Raw genomic sequence first — 25,940 nt, forward strand, 5'->3', positions numbered from 1 at the left:
AATGTAGGTTTTACTGAATAGAACCGGCAAGAAATAGTCACTGTTTTCTCAAAATGAAATGCAATTAAACATATAATGAATTAAAAACACTAACACCTTTTTTATTATAATTGTTTCAACGGGATGAAAATCACCAAGAGCCGTCTTCGCGACAGAATATATTAAATTGCTAAGATCGAATGAAACCTTAAAATTTACGGCATCATCATTTTAACAAAACATGTTTTAAAAAACAATATTATACCTTCATTTAGAAAGGCATGCAAAAATGCATGGTTAACACAAAGTTATCTCCTCAAATGACCTTAATTTATGCGATATGACGAGATCGTACGGAGGAAAGAGAGCCAGCATAAATAGCGTACAAAAGATTTTCTAGTGCTCCTGTATCTTGTTACGTTTAAAAGCATCCGGGCCACTTCAGGTGCTCTAGAAATCACGCACTTTATCTTACACCTTAACGAACCCAGTTTTATCTTTCAAAGTAATCACTACGGTTTAATTGCTATGTTCTATAAACGAGCAAGACGTTTTCTAGAATAAAACCGAGATTTCTCAGTGATAACACACGTAGATCTTCATGGAAGATAAGGATCCGCGAAAGCTGCACAGAAATTTCATGTGCTTAAATTGTGTTGCCGATTTACACGGTTTTCGACGGTGAAGGATTCAAATTAAATTCAAATTAACACCCTATCTCAATTGTAAGGTAGTCACACCGTCCATAGACATTGGCATTGTAAGGAATATTAATCATTCCTGGCATCGCAAATGCGTCACCAACCTAAGATGTTATATTATGTGCCTGTAGTTACACTGGCTCACTCAGCCTTCAAACCAGAACACAACGATACTAAGCATTGCTGCTTAACTGTATATTTATCTTCCAAGAAACACTAACGATATATAAAAATAGTTCAATAGAACTTGATTGGATCTAACGAGAAACACACTTACGTCATTAATATATTGTTGATAACGAGGATAAATATCACGTCACGAACGCAACGTAGCTAGTTACATAATATTGTCAAGCTTTTAGCAGGACACAATGGTACCGCAATGCGCCTGGACAAATAACTTCGGGAGACAATCTAAACGTAAAGTGAAAGCAAACAGAGCCATTTCTATAAGTTACTTAGCCGCACCGCCGACTAAGTAGCTCCTAAGTCTTGGGAAGACGCAAATAAATGGTCTTCGGATTGAGATTAGAAAGCGCTGATGCGAAAATTTATGTCTTTTCCATTAGTTTAGTCAACTTTTAAGTTGCTTCACTTCGGTAAAGAATACAACGCTGATTCGAAGAGAGATGCTAAATGAACGAGAGAAATACCTCATGTATTCTAGACGTAAATATTACTGATAAATGGAAATATAAAATATCAACCACTGGTCCTATTAATAATCCTATAAAAGTAAAGTACCAGTCCCTCAATTTCCTACTGCTGGTCAAAAATCTCTTATCCTTTAAGGTTTGAGCCACCAAATGTAGTAGAATTTTAGCCTACAGATTGAGGTTTCCTCACGATAATTTTATTCAAGCGCGACATAAAATAAATTATCAAATTAAGCACATAAAAACTGGTGCTTACCCGCACTGCTTACTCCCGAAGTAATTGGAGGGACCAAATGATGAACGAAATAATAACTATATTTCACTGTTCATCTTCACACTACTTTAATAAATTTGATCAATCATTTAACTTTGACATTATGTATACGTATTATTACAAAAAAACTTGACAGCGTGATTCAGGAATTTCAAAAAATGAATCAACGCCATCTAGTGACAAATAGTAATAAGCATTTTTTTTCAAACATGCACTTTAACCCGCCGTTATATGTTCAGATCTACCTTTTAGACTATCTGGGCTCTTATCGTGTGGGCCCTTTAGTTGGTAAAAAACATGACCAACTAAATCACCAAGAGACAGTAGAATAGACATATGAAGTGTAATAATTTTGAACGTGACTACATTTTTATTCAATTTCCCTTCCGTTCTGAAAGTGCACAGCACCGGGCGCGCTTCGTTTTAAATTAAACAAACTGGAACACATTCAACGGATCCATTCATCGTTTGGAAAACACGTATAGTTCATGCAAATATTTGGTTCGATTTTTGAAATAAAAGAAAACATGTCGTTGCTATTTAAAGCTTTGAAACGACATTGCAATCAAAACATCGGCTGAATTATGTTTTCTAAGTTTTCTTTGTTTTCTAAGATTTGACTTTTATTAGCATAATCGTATGGTTTGATTATAGTGATGCATGTGATTTGACATGATAGCGAAGTGTTTCTCATTTACAAGTAAACAGTACAGTATAGTAACATCCTGTGAATGTCCCACTGCTGGGCTAAGGCCTCCTCTCCCTTTTTGAGAAGAAGGTTTAGAGCTTATTCCACCACGCTGCTCCAATACGGGTTGCAAGTAAAAAGCTGAATCTAAACTAATTATATTGGTGATAAATAAAGGCAATCGACTTCTGACATCTATATTTGCCATTTCTCTGTTGTTATGCTCCGTTGAAAATTAATTCTGATTCTAATATGTTTCCGGTATAAACGTTTCATGTACACCTATGCGAAGCCGGGCCGGGTAGCTAGTATAATAATATACTCAAGATTATTTCGTCGTAGTACACGTAATTCGACAATCAATCCTGGTAGCGGAAAGTGCATCCGCGTGATCACTAACGACCCACCAAACGACGGCAGGGTTAATTGCATGGAAATATTGTGCACCGTAACCCCAACGGTAGGTTTCGTCGACGGCACGGTGGCGTTTTTCTTCCGCTTTGGAGGTTTTCACTCGCTCCCGTCCATAATTTCGTGACTATGAATGAAAAAATATGATATAATTGTGTTATTATATTACCATATATGATGCCTATTGTCTCGAGATAATTGTTTCCTTGTGCCGTTCAACTCAACCGATCGAGCTGAAATTTTGCACTTTATTTATTTTATTTAGGAAATAAGCAGTACAATATAACATTTATATAAAGAAACATAAAGATAAAACATCGACCAATAAAGTTTCGACAAGTCCATAATTCATAACAATGCGTTCGAATGAAAGCAAGAATCGTAAATTACATGACCAAATTAACCATTAATTAATATAAGTGACATTAAAACGGTAAAAAATAATATGAAAAAAAATAATACGACAATTAAAATAATATTCTAATAAAAAATAAATATATGGCCACAAAATAAATATAAATAATAGGTAAAAAGTAGATCAAATAGATGTTTGTTTTTTTTACTGTATCTCGTTCTATACTGAAACTTAAAAGTTTTCACCAACCCTCATTGAAGAAGCGTGGTGGAATAAGCTTCACATCTTCTCCTCAAAGTAAGAAGAGGCCTTTAAATATAAATGAATTATTATTATATTTATATTATATATATTTAATACGATTTTACAAACCTGACAATTCGAAGATACATATTTAACTTCATTTGAATTAAGCATTTCGTATTTAAATAACTTTAGACGATGCTACAAAGTAATCATGAAAGGTCAAATTCTAGCTCAACGAATCTAATCTCTAAATAACCGAACACTAAAATAGACAGACGAATTATCCCCTGAGACGTTCCGCGGATTATCGGATTTTCCACTGACACCGCACTAAACTAATTCGCGTTAGCTCCTGCTAGAGTGCCTGGCACGACGTCTGTGACCTGATTATGCTATCAACTCCTTTGACATCGAAAATTTTATCTAATAGCTACATACCCTTTTAGGGGGAAATATTTCAAGGAATAGTTTAAAATGTCTTACTTGTTTGAACTTTATGAAATGATAAATAAACAAAAGATTATGTATATAGATGGAATGGGTATATGGACAATATAAGCATTTTTAATTTAATTTGAAACAGTTATGTACATCAATATATTTGGATATATATTATAATTTTATTAATATGTAAATTCAAGTTTTCACTCACTTAATTCATGTTATTTATTCACTTATCGACCATGTTTTTTTTTATAAAAAAAAAAACAAAATTTCATGTGTCTTAATATTTGATATTTTTTAAATAGTGTTTTTTCTTCTTAGCCTAGGGGTAGAATCGAAAATAAATTGCAAGATATATAATTCATACTAAAAAGCCAAGATATAAATAACGTGTAATAGGCTATGGAACCTATTTAAGCCAGGATACTTGCTCGCTCATGTCATCAAAACGCAGGTGACATGCAAGATAAGAGGTCGAGAGTCACTGATCTGTGTTAAGTTTGGTATTTGAATGTCAACAATGCTTGCGGTAAACTAATTTGCCGTCACAACTTGGAAGCTGCGCTTAGCAAGTTTCCTTGTGATTTAATATCATGAAGCGAGATCCTTTGACGATGGCCGACAACCTACATGTTACTTTGACTAAAGGTTTGTGACACTGTTTAAAACTATAATGAAACTAGTTTATGGATTATTGTTACGAAATAGGCCATTTAGTTTCGGCTGTATTTAATATTTTTTTCATCACCAAATATTATCATAATGTATGAAAATAAAGGTTTTTAATATAATATCATGTAGGATGTTGGGTAACAAGAAGATTTCAAGTGATCTTATCATCGACATCATCACCAGCCAATGACAATCCATTGCTGACAATAAGTGAAGTCAGATTCTCCAAATCTCTCAGTTCTCCGCTTTCCACATATATGATTCCAATCGGGTCATACCACTGGTCCTTATCCTTGGAGTTTAATCCACAAGTGTTTTAATTTAGTAGATATAGACATCTGACAGATCACATACGAGATAAGGAATTGTCCATCTACGATCATCCAAGATCTTCGTATTTTACTGCTACTGTTCTATAATACGAACAGCCTATAATCTTCAACTAAATCTAAATTCTACGAGAAGCATTAATGAAAGTTTAACAAGATTAACTATTAATAATATTTTTTGCTCCAAACTAATTTTCGGACGGAACTTTACTTGTGCAGGCTTGTTTCCTTATTAATATCATGCGAGAGGGAACCTTTGACGTGCAATATTACTTATTCAATAACATCGAAAAGCCTTTGAGCTGACGAGGTTTTAAAAAAGTCTATCGAGATTTTCCGATCATTTTATATGTTTAATAATAAGTTTTAATATGAAAATATTGGAAACTTTGTCTTTTTTCAATCTTTTAACATTATTTTACTAAATATTGATCTTGTAGACGAATGCACGTAATATGGATACAGAAAAAGATGTATTACGAAAAGGAACAATAGAAAGAGACGCACAGAAAGAGACTAAGCATTTCGACGGTTCATTCTATAGCCAGAGCATACTAATGAGTCGCCAGGCACAAATTCAAACTCAAGTTGCCAATATCACCAAAGTGAAACTCTTTTTTTTAATAAAGAGGCATTGTCGTCACTAATCTAATGAGCAGTAAGATATATCTTAGACTTGGGAAGAACGGCGAAAGAAACTTTAGAATAATAGCCATCTGGAAGACTAAGATCTTGTTGATATAGGCTACAAAACTTATATTCGGCTAAAAATTGAATAAATAACATATGTACTAAGGAAAAGTTACATTATCATATATAATTGAATAATATGAAAAGGTAATTTGATAGTAAGTACTATATGTATGTACTATTATGAATTATTTACTTGTTGTAAGTATTATTATTTACGAGTTGGCCCAGTGGTAAGAACGCGTGAATCTTAACCGATGATCGTGGGTTCAAACCCGGGCAAGCACCACTGAATTTTCATGTGCTTAATTTGTGATTATAATTCATCTCGTGCTTTACGGTGAAGGAAAACATCGTGAGGAAACCTGCATGTGTCTAATTTCACTGAAATTCTGCCACATGTGAATTCTACCAACCCGCATTGGAGCAGCATGGTGGAATAAGCTCCAAACCTTCTCCTCAAAAAGAGGAGAGGAGGCCTTTAGCCCAGCAGTGGGACATTCACAGGCTGTTACGGTACGGTACGGTACTTGTTGTTAAAAGCAAAAATACGAAAAATGGTACCATGTCAAATAAAAGATAAAATTGTAACGTCAGTTTTCGAAATTCGCATTGTTATTACATTGTCATATAATATCCTGAAATCGGAAGCCTGGCCAAGTTTTCGAATCTGGAATATTTTTGGGATCTTTTGTGTTACGAACGTCGGATACGCTCGGAGCGAAATAATTTGTAACGGAGCTACCGTTAGCATTGTAGAGTTCAAAATTTCGTTTTAATTAATAGTTTGCAATAGTAGTCCTTATATGCATTGTGCGAATTTACAAAATAAAGGACTATATATTTATAGACAAACATCTAATTTTGCGTCATTATAATTACGAAGGTATCAATAGATGGCGACATTGAGATGTTGCATTCATCGATTGGAATAAAATTATACGAAAAGTAATGAATAATATGCGAGTTGACGTATAAATTTAATAAAATTTTAATGGTGGTAGAGCTTTGTGCAAGCTTGTCTGGGTAGGTACCACCCGCTCATCAGATATTCTACCGCAAAACAGCAGTACTTTGTATTGTTGTGTTCCGGTTTGAAGGGTGAGTGAGCCAGTTTAATTACAGGCACAAGGGACATAACATCTTAGTTCCCAAGCATGGTGGTGCATTGGTGTTGTAAGCGATGGTTAACATTTCTTACAATGCCAATGTCTGTGGGCGATGGTGACCACTTACCATTAGGTGCCCATATTCTCGTCCGCCTTCCTATTCTATAAAATTTTTAGTAAGTGTAAGTTATTTAAACTTACAATATTTAATTATGTGTACGTAAACGGTTGCGGTAAATCTTTTCTCTGTCTTTCAGTAAAAGCTCAACCTGCAGAAAGTTGTGGTGTGATTAACATCGTGTCGATTTTCAAAGCGTTGCGTTTCTATCTAATACGATTCGAGGTCACGTGTCGTTTTATAAGAGCATTTTTTTGTATAACGTTGATAAAGCTGGAGAATGTTTTATGTTAGGCTCGACCTATGGATTCGTTTTAATGTCACGTTTTTGTTAACTTTTCGTTATAAATTGTCTTTTCTCTAAGTTACGTTACGTTACGTGTTACGTTGTTTATTTTAGATATTCAGTATGTTTCTTCGTTGACTGTAAACAAATTATGATTCCGTTTTTTGTTGAATATGTTTTATTTTGAATGAGGTTTCGTTAAGAGAAAGGAATCGCCCCTAAGTGTTTCAAGAGAATGTTTCGCATAGAAAGAAATATCACTACTTACCATCAGGTAGCCAATCCAGCCGTCCGCCTAACTATATTATTGTATTATAAAAAAATGTACTAATAAGTTCAAACATTGCTTTATATACAATTTGCTTATCACAGAACGAATTTATCATTGAAATGAGTAACAAGAAATAGATACCAATACATAAACAGTGTTGAAACGCAATACTAATACATAAGTTCGCCAGAACAGACCTTCACTTTCATTTCGAATTCATCGAAGTAGAAGTAACGCAAATATCATCACACGATCTGGAATGTGAATTACAGTAGCAAAGCATTTTTTTATTTTTTTATTTCAAGTTTTTACTTTATATTTTTGACGAGCCGGTTGGCGTGGTTGGTGGATGCTTGCCTTTCACGCCGAAGGTTGTGGGTTCGATTCCCACCCAGGACAGATATTTGTGTGCATGAACATGTCTGTTTGTCTTAATTCTGGGTGTAATTATCTATATAAGTATGTATTTGTAAAAGCAAAATAGTATATCTAGTATATCAGTTGTCTGGTTTCCATAGTACAAGCTCTGTACAAGCTTAATTTGGGATCAGATGGCCGTGTGTGAAAAATGTCTCAGGATGTTATTACTATTATTATAATATACATGAGCATTCAAGAGATAGTTCAGTGGATAGAACACGTGAATCGTATACGAACGTGGGCTTTAATATCGATAACCAAAACTAAACTTTTCCACGTGATTCGGTTCGTTATCATCGTGAGAAAACAACATGTGTCGGGTGAAATTCTCATACGCGCACATATCTCTGCCAAGCAGAAGAACACCGTGGTAAGCGAGAAGGCGTTCGCCCAACAGCAGGGCATTAATGTGCTTTTACTTTCTTTAATCATAAAAGCAATAACATTGATAATAAATATGATGTAATGTTACTAGCATTTTTATCGATTATGTTATGTCGTAGTATGTATATGTAATTATCATTGCATTTTTTCTATTTTGTAATTTTCATATTTGTATACATTTTGTTTATGTAATTTGAATTACATTTAGCTAAAAGTATATTAAGAATTTAATTATATTTGCATGCCAATTAACGACATTGTAAGATATATAACATATCAATATTGTGATATCTAATGTAAATCAATCAAGACGAATAATGAAATTGAATATAATCGAATTGTACTGGCAAAGCAAAGAAAATACTGACGTTTGGCAGTAGTGCTGATGAATGAGTAGCACCTACTTAGACAGGTTAGCACACTACATTAATTACCAGTAATTCTTTTTTTGTTTATATAAACGGGAGTGGAGGCCTGGTGTCTTGTAGAACAGTTAATCTATTGCAAGCACCACTCTTCACATTATTTAGTTGATATTTAAATGTTGTATGTCAATTTGTAAACTTTTTGTAAAGAAATAAATAAAATATTATTATTATTATTAATTACTATATAAGAAAACAAAATACTCATGAAAATAGTTGAAGTGAAGACGTATTATTTTTTACTTATAATTACAAAGTATTTTTTATTCCAGTAGGCTTCTATCGGATTGTGTGGATTCTGTTCAAACGTCATGCTAACAGAATAAATTGAACGTGAATCACACCGTTTCGGAATGTGAATTCAATTATCAGTCAACCATAGTCCACTGCTGAACATAGGCCTCTCCCAAGGTGCACCAAAGCTCCCGGTCCTCTGCCTTCCGCATCCAGTTGCTACCCGCTACCTTCTTAAGGTCATCGGTCTATCTATATAGCTATATTGGTGACTCCGGTTCTTTTTGTATTCAACCCAGAACTAATTAGGTAAGAAACTAATTAGTTTGTCTCAAATGCTGATGTAGTTTTACTTCGACATCGTTTTAACTAAAGCCTGGGCTGGTAGCTTGTTCATGAGGTTTTCAAGGCACTGATGCGTCTGAGAAAGGGTGAAACATACTATTGGTGAGTTTAACGTTTGGAGTAAATGGCGCCTGTGATTGACTCAGGGTAGGAATACGTTCATTTGGAATTTGATATACTTTGTAATTAATTTTTGGGTGCTGCAAGATTACTAAGATTATTAGATTTTACCAGCGCTTTAAAAATGATCTACATAATACCAAAATAAAACCGTCTTCACGTCAAGAAAAGTATTTTATTTTTAACTTGTGATAATTACAGTTAGTTGCATCCATCAATCGAACACGACAGCGCGTCAACCACACGTATGGTGGACGGGAAATTAACCTCCCAGCAAAATCATTTCCAAGGTCAAACAGGCGGCCGGCTGTTATAAGCTGTCGGGTCACTTCCATGCTAGTTATTTCACTGTTATTTATAATTATTTGTATAGCATAAAAACAAATGTGATATAGTAAGCTGAACATAATATAGTTGTACAAATAAAACCTATACATATATATATATATATATATATATATATATATAAATAGTAAAGAGAACTAACCGCGCCACACAATCAGAATAAAACATTTAACTATGGGATTTAAAAGCACATAATAAAAGTGTAAAATAAATTTGTAGCAATTCACACGTCGCTGTGTAAAGCGTAACCGTAACCAGCGTAACGACCTTATTCGGAAGGAAATAAGGTTAAATATTGTTTGATGTTTTAAAATTTTGCTTCAAGGAGGGTATGAGAGATGATCCACATGTATGGAGGCGCAAGCAACCCTCAGGCCATTTATCATACTACACTCGCTGAACCAAAGTGATACCTCCTTGAACTTGTTAGCGTGTTTAAAACGCATTATTTATGATGAGGCTATTAAAAAAATGCTTAACGACTCTCAGCCCAGGATTTATACCTAGACCTAAAAGGCTCGGCAGAAATCCTCGGCCTAGGCGCCTTATCTAGCCAAAATTCATGTAATTTTACTCTTATCGCTTTGGAATAGGGGACCATCAAATGTCAAAATGCCTAGGGGCCTTGGGCCGACTCTTCTTGCATAATGCAGAACCAAGATGGCTTAGTGGAAAGAACACGTGAATCTTAGCCGAAAACTTCGCAAGCCGGTCCAAACACCACTAAATTATAGTGTGTTTTAAATTCATCTCGTGCTCTGACTCGGTAACTCGTGCCACATGTGTATCCAGCATCCCGTAATGGATCGAGCAGCATGATTGAATTTGTCTTCAAAAGGTGAGAAGCAAATCTGCCATCTATTAGTCAGTACTTTTTAAGTTTATTGTTTTTTTTCCACTATTATTTACTTATATGAACTGTTTATTTATCTTTACTTCACCTGCCATTGGAATAGACTATGCATACACTAAGCACTTCCAGGCTTAGAATCAATACTGACAAAAACTTATCTTTAGAATTGAACCTATAACATTTCGCTTAATACCAACTATTTGTTTAGGTTTTTCTAAGATGATAATTAAGTCAAATGATAACTGAATGGATCATTGGCCTAGTGGCTATGTTATACAACTGCAACCCGGCTTCAAAACTCGGGTCGAGCAAATTAAATCAGTTCAGTATCGTTATCAAAAGGCAATTTTAAACTTCAAATGTTTATGAAAATAAATAAAATGAGTCAATATTTATGATACAAATACCAATATCGTAAGAAACAATAAATATGATACAGAAACAAAAACACAAATGAAACTGGAATAAGTGAACGGTCCGGTTAATGTAACAACATTTTCAACTCCAAGCGAACCCGCGACCGCGGCTCGTCCGCACTCACCGCAGCATGAATTCACTAGTCAAAAGTCAAATTGCATTTTTGCTTTGTATACGTGATTATCAATTGCGTACTCAGTGTTTTATTGGTACTCGGGTTTCAATTAAAACGTAAATTATATCATGTTTGTTTACAGAAATATCATCCATATATTATCATAGTTATACATTATAGTTTTTTTATTTAGAAGAACCTTATATACTATTTATTTACGTTTTACATAATTAACGTAAGGTAACGATTTCTTAGTGAAGATTAAATAAAAAGTATAAGCATCACATTTCTGACGTGATGCTGTACTTACAATTAGTGTAAACTAGAAAGCGACACATATGAATAAGAAATAAAACTCTTTAAGAATAGTTGAGTGTTAGCATATTATGTCCTGCTGTTGGGTTAAGGCCTCCTTCTTTTGAGGCCTCTTCTCCTCAGCTTCAGCTTATTCAACAACGCTGTTCTAATGCGGATTGGTGCGTGGACATGTGTGGTAATTTTCATCCGCAATTTGAACTCGCAATCTTCGGTGACGATTCACGTGTTCTTGCCACTGGGCCATCTCAATTTTAAGAATAAAATGTATCGAATGAAATAACAATTGACTGCAATAACGTAGCAGTAACCCAAAATCAGGACGTTGGATATGATCCAACAAAGTGGATAATATATTCTGCGCTAACGAATGTAGCTCCTGCGAGTTGTGTAGCGACAGAACAATTTCAAAACAATAGAGCCATTCATATAGAGAAATAAGCTTGAGGGCTGACTGCTGAGCCAACTGTTTACAGTTCTTTTGTATTAAAAAAATAACCTCTTAATAGAAGAAACAGTTGATCTTTATGACGCCCACTAACCCATTTCAGACTTCAACGAATGGGAAACGGTGTGGAAGCCTCTATATTTAATTTGACCCGCGGAACGCAGAGCGTCTTTTTTTTTGTTAAAGGTGCACTTAAATTCTGACAAAAACTTAACCTTGGAAATGCTTTTGCGCCTCCTTCTTTTCGTTCTTCTTCTATTCTTTCTTCTTTCCATCGCCATACGTGTTGTTATGTTTCGTGTTCGAATGACGGATGAACTTAACCAGAGCACCAGTAGCGCAAGGGGTTACGTGCCGTCTAGTCTATATTAGTCTTTAAAAATACAATTATGTGTACTAGATACTGATTGATATTTTAAAATAAGCCCTAAGTATTTATAAACTGTATAAGTATCATATTAGAAAGCAATGGCATTATGACAAATGATTACTTTCTAAGTAACAAACTGGCGTCTTATGGTTTTAAATCTAGGACCTCGGGATCTGCGGCCTTATATCTAGCCACTAGACCAATGAGGCGGAAAGAGAGAACACAGTGTTCAACTAAGCAAGCCTTAAACAACGTTTATGAGTAACTCATTAATTATTCAATGTGACCTTAAACATAAACAAAAGAGTGTGCATCTCTATACTTTATGTTTAAATATCTTTAATGTATTAAGATATATATTATATAGTTAAATACACGAAAACAGAGTTAGAACAAAATACATAAATAAACAGAACATTTTCCAGAATATATTTACCATAGAGGAACAAAGTTGAATTAAATTAAAAGGAAAGGTAAAGTACTCGTAGTTAAATAGTTTAAACTTCGAAGACGCTGCGGGCAACAGTTCCGACCTATCCGGAACTTTACTTATTACTTAAAGTTGTCATAATAAAAAAAAAAAAAACTTTCCCATCGACCTTAGAAGCAATACCAGAGACTAAGTGTGAAATACTGCCATCGCGCCGATAAACTTCCACAGGCTATGCTTTGATACGAAACTTTTGCATTAGACCCAGATTTTGTTATAATTCCTGTTAAAAATTAGAATGATATTAAATAATTTAAATATCTAGTATTTTAGACCTCTCTAAGGGATTTAAGGAGAGAGATAAATATTCATCTTTCAAGCTTATAAATCAAACAATTAAAAAAAAAAAACAGAATTGAAATGAGAATAGATTATGATGTAAACTGACGATTCAAAAGTTCTTATCGTATCGTACTTGAACAAAGTATAATTAGATTCGACTTGCATTCAAAACTTAACATATTTTAAGTTTTATAAATTTATGTCACAGGATTATATAAATATATTTTTTAAATATAAATTTATTACAACCACCTAAAACTGTATTAAATACACTAGTAAATAGGATTTAATTTAAACTCTTAGCTTTATCGGATATCCTCCTGACCTATCTTTAAGAGCAACTGCGCAGAATATATTACAGTACGCGAGTGTGTGAACAAACAGCTGCATGCTATTTTTCCCTCTCATAGTCCGATAGGAAGTATCCGATGCGATGGAAGGGAGATTAATGCAGAATCGTAGGCTTTTAATCTAAGGCATGCGAGTTAAACACCGATCATCTTTCTGCCTGAGGCCGCTAAAATAAATTCTTGACAGATAAACAATTGCTTCTATAAATTCGATCCGAAACTGTCAATGGGCACACGGGTACAGCCTTAAACAACAATTACACACCGAAACAGTTCGTAGCTATTTTCTAAATAATCAAGTTATGCAATTTATGAAATCGATAAATATGTTTGAGCTGTTTGTAAATGTCTACATGTTAATATTAACGACCTCTAGACTTAGTAACAGCTAGGTAAGGAGTTGATATACATGGTTATTAAAAAAGTAATAACATCGTTATAAGTTAGAAAGTCATTAGGTAACAATCTCAGCTATGCGGAGATCGCGCCGCGCTTGCCAAGGCGCCATTAGCGGACGCACGTTCGATGCCTTGGTCGAGTTTATATGGAAAATGCATTTGCGTTGAAACTTTTATATTTTACCCAAAAGGAAGAAATACAATAATTACTTTATATTTTACTCTATAGTGGTGCAAGAGTAGGAAATTACTATTAAATACATTATGTTCATTTAAAACAAACTGTAAAATAATACAAATTCTATTCTTATGATAAGAATCGTTTACGTGCTTATATATGTTTAAATCTGTTATAGTATATAAAGCTTATAAAAACATTTGTGTTGTGAAACATTCGAAACAATGTCTTCCAGATGGCGGAGACGCTGTCCCTGCGGAAGCATTGTTGCACTTAGACCTCACCGCACTTATTCAGACGACACGGCGAATAAGTGTCAAAAAAGATTATTTGCTATGACTTTTATACTATCGTCTCGGGTTTTCTTTTTAAAATGAAGATAAATATAGTTTTCGATACTACGAAAACCCACACACGAGTGTCGTTTGTAACATCGTGAATTTATAAATCGAACAAGTGTCAGTTTTACAAGATAAATATATATATAAAAATAATGATCTTTTCAGTTTAGAAAAGGGTGGGATTTTTACACACAGTAAAGTAAGCTATTAATACTGCAGTCAAATCGGCCGTATCGTATATTTTAGTTATTATAATACTGTTTTTATATCCAGTAAGCATTATCTGTCAAGCCTTCGTCCCCAGAAAGTAAAAAAAATATATTTAATGATTGAAAATTTTTGAGATCATATTCTTTAGTTAAAGGGGATGACACTTTGACGGGTCGATTGGATGAAGTGGAAAATTAGGGGAGTGCAGCGCCAACAAATTAAATCGCTCCTTTGAGCGTTATAGCGTACATTACGTAGTGAAGGTCTTCTTCAAGTTTAAGTCTATATCGTGTATAGTCTAGAGGCTTTATTTTCTTGAGAAAATAGAATATTAGTAATGATTTTTTTAATTGAATAATTAATTATTCCACCATTCAAGTTTAATTAAATCCATCACATACGGAATTTTCCTTTCGTTCACGATCTTCGGTAAAGAAGCTGTCTGTACCACTAGGCTTTTCGTTACATATGTATACATACATCAAAATGACGAACCGATGAAAATAGAAAGAAATTAAAATAGCTATAAAAAATAAATAAATAAATTTTTTATAATTCCTATCTTGTGGTAGAATAAACTATATACTAAATAATAAATTATAAACTATCAAAAGAATCATGTTGCTTTTTATTTTATCATTATCACGACGGTAAAATTACAAGCAAAGTACTAGGTATCCATGAACGCCCGAGAAGAGTTGCGTCTGGACGCTTTCAACCACTGAAATGCATCGTCTGAATAACATCAACAAAACTGTCAAGGCGACTAGACTAATTGGTTCCGTCCAGTGTCCACAACTATGAAGCTATGTTACGTACTTATATATTACATAAACCTATTCATAAGGATTATGTATTATATAATTGCCAATTAACTTGATTGATGTATTTTATCGTGGAGCTAGAACATATCCTTTATTATCTATTGCTAATATAACGTCCATTATATTTTAAAGTTTTCGGATATATTTATATTAGCGTAAGAGTAAAACTACTTCCCAATAAGTTGCCAACTTTTGCCTTGACAACACGAGTTGGTAACAAAAGTTTTTATTAATGTTTTCATACCTTAAGTTGTCCACAAAAATAATTATATAGTGTGTAACTGTAGGGAATTTTCCAAAGAATCTAACAAACAATTTGCCAATTATTTGAGTGAAAACGCACTAATAGGTTAAACTGTGTTTCAATTGTCCGTCTCTTGGTATTAATAGGTCACGTGACAGGAGGCATTAATCACACCTTACATTAGCAATGCATTGCCAATCATCGGCCCTTACTTATTACGTCCCTTGTGCCTGTAATTGGATTCACTCACCGTAATACCGGAATAATTGCCGACACTGTGATACGTCTTCAGACGTGTTTATGGTCGGCCTTCTTGCTATTAGTAGCAAGCTCTACAAGAGCACCGTTTTTATTATAATTGTCTATTTTTATATACAATCTCATTGATTGGAAGTACAGGTCGACATATAGATAAATAGACAATAATTGTCGAAGCGGAATTTCTATCTATTTTTATCAATACCATAAAAATTTTGGATTACGTCGGTTGTTGATCACGACATAAATCGAGTACATAATAGCTCATTTCTATACATTTGACACGACTTTGTCGAGGCCCGCCTGTTTTTCTATCTCTGGTGATATCTTCAGTCTCTCCCTTTTTGCACATGTCAACTCTCCCACAATCTATTCTATCTTTGATGGTTCTTCCACTGTTTATCGTCAGATCGATAAATATGTACTAAATGAAATAAATAAAATGAAAATATTATCGAAGTTTCTTTCAGCGTCCGGCCTCGAGGCTAAGGATACGGCCGTCGATCCCAAGGGAAAAAATGAAACCCTGCAAATTAAAATACCTCCCTAGTATTTTCGTTTCAATGGAAATTAAAAAGGCTAAAAAGGGCTTTTTCAATCCTTTTCAAACGATATCAAGTTGCTGTAGAAAGGCTTCCGGTGTAATGATTGACGCTTCAGACAAATATCTATAATGGTCATTTCAAAGTAACATAATAATACCAGGTTGTGCAAATCCGCGCAAAACCCTCTTTTGTAAAGGACTTTTCTTAGCTGATCAACAAACTTGTAATTACGATGTCACAGCTGAGCACGAAATTAATCTTACTCACAAACAGACACATGAAAATTCAATAGTACTTGCCTGGATTTGAACCCGATTTTGGTTAAGATTCACGTGCCTTCAACTCTTCAACTTATTAAAATAAGCAGTCGTTCCTTTTAAGACCCTGCTTCTTTTATGCATTGCAAGACGTCGAGGCGGTCCGTCTTGTTTACGAAGGTTGTTTTGAATGAAGGAAGAAATATTGGAGCGAGAATAGAGAAACAAAAAGAGTTAATGAGATCATATTGTACAGAAGTTCGCGTCCGCTCCTTCTTTTTGTTGGGTGAAAATCAAATTAAGATTTGATTTAAAATTTTATTAGTTTGCACTTACGTACCACGATAGAGTACGTACAATGCGCTTTTACACACACACACATATATATATAAACTTCACAGATCTATCAGCTTAATTATATGGAAAATTAAAGTTTTATACTTCAAAGAATTCAAACGTATTTTCACGCTTTCCGGATAACTGAGTAACTAAAAGAAATTAATTAGAGTCTACTGTTTAACAATAGGAGAGCATTTCAATTATGCGTTTAATTTATTTAACTCCGTCCAAGTGTTGAGAACTAGGAATGGATCACTGGCGTAGGATATCAATTAGCTTTAATTATTAATATAAGTATATTTATATTATAAAATTATATGTTAACAAATTAACAAATGAATGAATTAAAAGTATTATAACTTTAGCTCAAAATGTAAACAGAATTTTGGAACTGCTGTTAAGGAAGATGAATTTTTTTTGATATTGTTATTTTTGCAACAGATATTTATTTCTGTGATTTATGCGACTGTATTTTATTTCAAAATATCTATTATTCAAGTAAGTTCATATAAGCACTTTTAGATTGTCATGTTTACGGGATCAAATTGACAAAAAAATCCTTTAGTTACCATTTTTATAGTGAAATACATACTTAACTAGGTAGATAGAAAGTTACAGGGTACCAGCTAAAGAAAAACGATTGTCACGGACTGATTGTGACGTGTGACCCGACGTGTATAATGAAACTATCGTCGCGACCTCCTGGAAACGTGTTTTGAGAATATCGTGGCATGTTGGTACCACGAAATTCGGAGTTTCGTGCATAAATTCAATTACATGCTCCCAATGTTACGTCGGACGTTGAAACTTCGCGTTGGATTAATAATAATTCTTTCTTTTAAACCCTTACAATGTTGAAAGGTTTCATTCGAAATGTATATAACTTATCAATTATTTATTGAATTATTATTTTTAAATGTAACAGTAAGGCTGGTTGTTATGAATCTTTGTGAAATTTTATATACGGAGAGCATGAGAGAGTAAGAAAGAGAAAAAAATAAAAATAAAATACAATTATCAATGACATAAAATTGCAAAATAATATATACCTTGGTATACTAAAATAGAATCTTCGTAAACTTAAATATTATTGGTGCTTATTTCAAAAAATTTATTATTTAAGCTAATTCGTAGTAAACATAAAAAGTGAAACTACACTTAATATTTGCAATATAATATAATTACACAATATACAAATAAACCCATTTGCCTTTTTCACATACGAAAGGCAGATTTCCACAATTAACGGGCAGGGGAGAACAAAGCTGCGCTATGAATGGTCGCTGATGGACCGCGGTACACCCTTTTCAGATATAACAATAGTATCACTTATATTAAAAAAATATATGAGTTATATATATAATTTAATTCTACAAGGTAATTACCAATCTCTGAAAAAAATTAAAGACATTTTCAAGACAGCACATAAGCACTTTTAATCGACATTTTACATGAAATCGAGTCTATCGAGAAGAACTGGCTACGGAAGTTCTTTCAGAAGATAATTAAAACGAGTCTGTGTTTCAGAGGAATTTGTATGTATGTATTAAATAATTTATCAGAACTGATCAGAAATTATCTTATTTTATATTTAAATTGAAAGCTTTGCCCAGCAGTGGGAAATAAGCGTTTAAATTCGCTCATATGTATGTCAAGAGCGTATAGTGAGATGAATGGACGCTGATTGACGAAGCCCTAAATTCTTTTCAAAGCCTAAGCGCTTAATTGGACACAAAGTCCAGTTTAAGATCGATCCGAGTTCAAATTATGTACATACTTGGATGCTTTAAATAGTCTAAGTTAAGAATTTGTGGCAAATATAGTGACCTCGTTAAGTTATCAAAAATATCTTTAGCGTTTCAGAAATAATCTATTAAAAGGTTAGGTTTTAAAGGTGAAATACTTATTGACACACTTACTTTGGCCATAAAAATATTAGAGATATTTTCGGTTAAAATTATAAGATTTCAGAAAATTATATTTATAAAAAGATGTGAAAATTACATACTATCATTGTTAAGTTTTAGTATTAGTTATTAAGAAATAAAAAGTCATCTAAAAAACTGCGTATAAGGAGCTACTGACAAAAGATAAAATTCCCGTATTCGTTATTGATTTCTGACAAAACTTCGTACTGCCGGAAATAAAACTTCTACGTAAGATAGAAATCGCGTGTAAACTCGTAAATTTTATTTTATTTTGCACCAAATGCGATCCCTTGATATTTCAAAGTAATACAGGAGATGCGGACTTCGCGTTGCCGGACGCCTGTTGCTAATCTTTTAGTAACAGACGCGGCAGGAAAGCTAAATAATGTCGCAAAGGAACTTTGCAAGTCTATATCCCTTCAATTCTCATTCAAAGTATCTAAATCATTTTAAAAGTATCGTATAGTCGCTATTAAAGCTAAGTAGAGTTCTTTCTTACAATTTCAAATGTGAAATAAAACGAATTTTTTAAAAAACCGTCACAAATCACTTCAACAAGCTTGTCACTGGTCACAAACAAAAAAAAATAAAAAATAATAATGTATTATAATTATTTTTTAGATCTATATCGCGGTCGAATATCAAATAGTTTCGCGGCGAACGAGGCGGGCGGCCGGCGAATGCTTCCCGCCGTTCTGACGCCCCTGCCGCGTGTCACGGGGATACGGAACGTAAATTTTCTGTATAAACGTATTGAAATTTGAAACGTCAAATTAAAAAAGAAAAAGCAAAACAGGTAACATCGTTGGAAAGAAAAATAGTAATAACGCCTTACGCTTCGAATTTCATATCTTTTATTGAAAATGCAAATAAATGTGAATAAATAAATGAATATGAATAGAAAAGTAAAAATTATATTCTAAATAGTGAAAAAATTATTTGTATATTAAATTGTTATGGCACTGGTTTCCCGATAGAATTTTATTATAATTGTGAAAAGTTTCAGTTTCTTCTTTTAATTGCCATAAAAATGTGGCAGTATTCGATAAAATATTAAACAACAAGTTTATCACCAAAAAAAATATTTATAAATAGGTTATTTATAAATATTTTTTTTTATCTTGGCAGCTTGTTTGGGCGCATCAATAGTGTAATTAGTTTAAAAGCATGATACTAGATGGCGTTAGTAGTACTTTAAATCGCGCTATCGTTTCGTTTTATTCAATAGGTATATGTCTGGGGAAACTGTACGTTTTAACCGATTTTGATGAAATTTAAATTTTTGAATATCGCTTTCAACTTACGTTGTTTGCGGTAAAATTTATTACAATATTAAAACGTGGTATTATTATATGTATTAATTTAATATCAAATGTCGCTGTTTAAATATTGTCTACCTGTGGGGCGTACGTTACGTACGGCTATGACGACACGACCGAGATAAAGCCTTATTTTTAATAACATTAGGTATTTATTTGCGCATAATTCGGGCCCGGAACCTTGATAACTATAGCTTTATAAACTCTACTAATACTCGAAGCAGTAAGCAAAGATTGCATTCAAATAAAAAATAGTCCAGGACATATAACACGTATGAAAATGAAATGTGTATTCAACACGTCACGCGATCAACGTTTGACGAATGGAAAATTACATATCAATGGTTTGTTTTTATGCCAGCAATTCATTGGCAATTGTTATGTGGACATTCGTCAGGTTTCTGTCTATAATGCCAAACGAAATCAATAGCTATGTTATTTTTTTTTGCCCGTCAATTATTTCGATAAATATTAGCGAATATTAATAGCGAACCTCTACTATATATTGACGTTAAAAATCCTTAATAACTATCGAATACATTTTGTCTAAGGCTATAGCTCTATTTTTTGTTTTGTTATGTGTTTTCCTTGGGTCTCTAATTGATTAAATATAGTACCTTGTTTCAGAAATGGCAGCGATGAAGATTTGCGATTATTACCTGAAAAAGACAAATTTACGTTAATTGAAATCGAAACATAGTAAAGGTTTTAGAACCGTTTCGAAGTTTAGCTTCCTCGAGCTTTGTGATGATAGGGTTTCAAAGTCGAATTTCTTATTATTATTTAAAATTCGACCTTGAAATTCTCATCGTTTCTGATATAAAAAGTTATTACTTCACCAACGTGTACTGAAGTGAGCCTGTGATATTTTTTCCCGCTGTAAAAACACATTTATGTGTTTCCCCTACATGAGGTGGGGGGGGACTCGCCAGCGCTGAAGGTGCCGAAATACCCACTAAAAAACCAGCGGTACCCATTCCGTCTTGTCGGGGGACGTCACGGAATCGCTTGCGCATACTACCGTGCCGTTTTATTATTTAAATATTTTATGAGTTATTTTTTTTATTTCCGTAATATTCAAATTTAAATAAAATACATAACTTATATAACCGAATATCAACTAGAATAACATAAGTGTCAATCTATTATTCTACCATAGGTTTATTTGGTGCTAGGGCTTTATGCAAGCCCGTCTAGGTAGGTATCACCCATACAACACTTACTTTACCGCCAAATAGCAATATTGTTGTGTTCCGGTAAAGCCAATGTAACTACGGGGGACAAAGGATATAACATCTTATCTCCCATGGGTGGCAGCGCATTGCCGATATAAGCAACGATCAGTATTTCTTACGACGTCATCTTGTCCAATGTACATAACGTCCATACAGGCTCACATTCGAAAATTAAACTAAAACGTAGATACGTTTGTGTGCAATAGGTTAACAATTAGTCACTTTATAGACACACATATAAGAATAAAACGCAATTATAAAAGATTATGATTTATACAAATAAAAATAAAAAAACACACTTTTTTTTCAGAAGATAACTAGATCGATGGATTACGGGATTACTACTAGGTTTTTATTTTGATTGATAATCAAGTAACTATAATGCTTGATATTTCATTTAACAAAACAATCCATTTGTTTAAGGCCGTTATTCATAAATATTTGTACGTCAAATATGAATTTTGGAATAATGATATCGAAACAATACATATTATTTACAATGAATGAACATACGAACGTCATAAATAGCTTACATTACATAAGGTATCGTATGATCATAATTAATTAGATATTATCAAATTCGTGGAATAATGGAGCAATATTTTGTTTTTGCTTATGTACACAGGATTTATCACATAAACAAATATGTTTCGTATTTTAAACAAATTTCCTTGTTTCTATTACTTCGCTACTTTTTATTACTCCAGGATATCCTAATAACGTTGAATCACGCCTCGTGCGGATTCTATTGATATATTATAATACAAAGTATTTGCTAATATGTAATAATTTATCGATAGACGATACCAGAAGATAAATTATTTAAATACAGCATTTTAGCGCTCGAAAGTCAGAAGCGCATACGAAGCCAAATGTCAAAGGTGATGGAAGTCAGGAATGCGTCCGACGGGGTACGGTCATTGTCTGGCTATCGGGAACTAGGGAGATGCTTTCAGCGAGGAACGTCGAAGCCGGGGCATAGGAAAGCGGGAGGAAGTCGTTTACTGTTTAATGGACTTTAGTTCGAAACTAGGTTAAAGGCTCTCAGTAAATTAGTAGCTGTTTCCTCATTAATTGTAACATTTAAAATTGTTTTTTCTTTTCTTTAAATTAACAAATCACCACAAACGTGTTGTCCGCCTTTGGTGTATGTTTTTATTATATAGATTAAGTTTACTTTCGATATTCCTTCATGTTTTTAATTCAAAGCACAATCACAATTAAAATTTTAAGATAACACGATTTTGGCATTGTAGACGATACGTCTTGTGCTTGTCTTGTGTTTGTTAGATTGGCTTACTCAGCCTTCAAATTGGGACACAACAATGCTAAGCTCTGCTATTCGGCGGTAGAATATGTGATGAATGAGTTGTCTCAGGAAGCTTACACAAAGCCCTACCACGAAGTAAATGTACATTCCAATGTGTGCTGCCAATAGAACGGTGAGAGCAACAATTGACGTTTACATGATTGATGTCACCTTTTTACCACAGAACTGCGAGGCATCGAAAAGATCTGCACCCGTACGTAGTTGACGTATTTAAGACACGTACGAAACGATTTGCTTCCTCGTTTCTGATACGCACTGCCAAGGTCTGGAATACCCTCCCGACCTCCGTTTTCCCCACCACCTACAATATGGGTACCTTCAAGTCAAGAGTGAATAGGCATCTTCTAGGCAAGCGCGCTCCACCGTAGACTGTATCTCACTTTCCATCAGGTGTGATAACAGTCAAGCGCTAGCCTATACTTTAAAAAAAAAAAACGTTTACATGACGAGAACAGCCAGGTGGTGTCAGTTATCTAATAAAACTTTGTATTAACAAAACATGCAATTAATTATGAATCATTGTATTCATTTTTATCTATATACATACTCGTATATATGTATGTATTTAATTTATATTTGATATTGATACATATTAATTTTAAGCGCTTTCGGGGACGCTACAAGCTATTTTAATAAACGCATAAATTAAATTAATTATAACAAAACAATAGCGGCTTCAAAAATGAATGATGACATGGTATTGTCATACATTCAATATAATAATAATTTTAGATTAAAATAGAATAAAATAATATTTGAAAAATGACATAAAAAGTAATATAAAAGTTCTGCTCTGCATCGTTCTTACTTACATATATACGTAGCTTAACGGCTCTTTAGTTAAACAATGTTTTGTCTTTTTCTATCATTATTGGTTTGACATTCGAAAGAAAAAGTCACAGCATTGTTTTACTAATCATTCACTAATTAAAAACGATATAATTTCATTTTGTTAAGGTCCAAAAATTGGTAAACATTTTTTTACACAAGCTTAGTCACTTGTGACGAGTTGTTTTTTAATCTGTAGCTACGTATTTCACTTATAAATATTTATTGTTATTTATAAATAAATCAAGTTATTGATTTATATTATATTTTGTTCATATAAACGGGAGTGGAGGCCTGGTGTCTTGTAGAACAGTTTATCTATTGCAAGTACCAGTCTTCACATTAATTAGCTGTTATGTAAATGTTACATTTTACTTTGTAAGCTTTTTGTGAAGAAAATAAATAATTATATTATTATTATTATTATATAACAATGAAATATTACAAGTCGACATTTCATCTAATTTTTGTTTCACAGAAATGTTTACAGTTAAAAGCCAAGTATTCGCTTTAATAAGTATTTTTTTAAGAAGTACATTCGCTAAACATGTTGTATTATTACTGAATGAACCAATTGTTATTCTTATTGCGACAAATTATTCGATTAATACGAAATTAAAATATACTGATTACATAATTGGATAAATATAACACGTTTTTCACTTCTCTGTCTAGTTTAATTGGTGGTAGAGCTTTATGCCAGCCCGTCTGGGTAGATACCACCCATCAGATTTTTTACCGTCAAACAACAATAGTATTGTTGCGTTCCGGTTTGAAGGGTGAGTGAACCAGTATAACTACAGCCACAAGTGACATATCATCCTAGTTTCCAAGGTTGGTAGCGCATTGGCGGTGTAAGACATGCTAATATTTCTTGCGTTGCCAATGTTTATGGGCGGTGTCACCATCAAGTGTCGTTAGGCGGTGGTGACCGCTAACCATCAGATTTACCATTTGCCCATCAACATTTGCTATAACATTAAAAAACATTTAACAATCACTGTTCAAGTGAATCGAGTTAAAAAAATTGTGCTACCAGAAAAAAGTTAAAGAACGACCGTACAAAATATTGGTTCAAATTTGGTCGCACTGAGTTTTTAACGAAAACATTTCAGTTTCACCTGGAGGCGCTTCAATGTACTTCAAACATACTTAAATGCAGTAACGTATGACCTTTTTTGACACGCTATTGGTTAACAGCGTGTCAGGATATAACAATAATATAACTATATAGTGACACGACACCCGGTCAGCGCTGCAAAAGCATACCAGTTTATCTGGTTATCGCGTCAGCTACATTATTCGCTATTAATATTTTATTGACCGTAATTATCATACGACATGTATGTTTACGTTAAATATATAATTTACATATAATGGTTACATATCGATCGTAAAATATTACTATTAACTAATTGTTGCGATAACAGCGTCTACGACTTGAGTATGATGTTACGTCCGTTTGCTTTTCAATCGTTATTTTTAAAATATTTACTAACAACGATATTCTTGTAGTGATAAAATTTTAAGGTTTAGGGTTCAAATCCGAGTTAGTACAAAGTTATTTGGCTTTTCTGTAAAGATAAATTTAGTTACATTATATAATGCATAGAATGCATAGAAACTGGATCATGATGCAAACTTGGAGGAGCGAATTTAAACAGTTAAGCTCTCCGAATTACGGTGCTGCACCCACATAGGCAAGATTATAATTAACGCTCGCAAATAAATAAAGTTAAATAAGGGCACGACACATAGTTTGTGCAAAGAACATATTAATAAAAAAAACAAACACAGATTTTAACTTTAACCAAGACAAGCACCGCTGTGTAGCGGCCTGTGTCGGATGAAATTCTGCCACGTGTGTATGTGTATGCACTGGAGTAGCGTGGTGGAAAATTTTCAAAACTTTTCCTTAATAGGAGGAGGGTGCTGTGAATCTCAGACTGTAACATCTAATTATATTACCTTGAAACAATTATTCCAGAAGCTAATGTTATAATTAAAGATGGCGGAATGAATAACTCGGGCTTCTGAAGCGCATGAAGTGCTTTCCAATTGAATATTGGTTTTGACCAATCTCTATCAAGTTTAGTCATTTTATTAATAAACGTTTAAGGTTTCTAAGGTTCACTTGGTGATAGGGCTTTGTGCAAGCCAGTCTGAATTGGTATCACCCCTTCATCATATATTATACTTCCAAACAGCAATACTTATAATTATTGTGTTACCACCCAATAATTAAGTGTAACGCTTCTATATTGAATAAAGATTTTTGACTTTGACGGTTTGATGAATAAATACGCCAATGTAACTACAGATACAAGGGACTTAACAACTTAGTTCCCAAGGTTAGTGGCGCATTGACGATGTATGGAATGGTTAGTATTTATTACAGCGCCGCTGTCGATGGGGATGGTGACCACTCAAGGTCCCATTTGCCAAATTTACCTATTTTATAAATAAATATAATCAGCCTGTCAATAATATACAGCAGACATAATCATTTAAGGAACGAATTTAATGCTTGAAAATATTTGCTGCCAATTTTGAGAATTTACCTA

General features: G+C 33.5%; 1 protein-coding gene across 8 annotated transcripts in view; it reads right to left on the minus strand.

Annotated features, from left to right (window-relative positions):
• The window catches only part of LOC126772162 (liprin-alpha-1), a 148,066-nt gene that overhangs the window by 36,251 nt on the left and 85,875 nt on the right, over nt 1-25,940 (minus strand). The window contains exon 1 of one of the 8 annotated variants that reach the window (XM_050492369.1): nt 20,601-20,642. The exons of the other annotated variants lie outside the window; for them this stretch is intronic. The gene's annotated coding sequence lies outside the window, so the exon portion shown is untranslated. Of the gene's footprint in view, nt 1-20,600; nt 20,643-25,940 lie in introns of those variants that run through there. 8 annotated transcript variants of the gene reach the window in all.

The sequence above is a fragment of the Nymphalis io genome, chromosome 12 (assembly GCF_905147045.1).
Source record: "Nymphalis io chromosome 12, ilAglIoxx1.1, whole genome shotgun sequence".
Classification (NCBI taxonomy): Eukaryota; Metazoa; Arthropoda; class Insecta; order Lepidoptera; family Nymphalidae; genus Nymphalis; species Nymphalis io.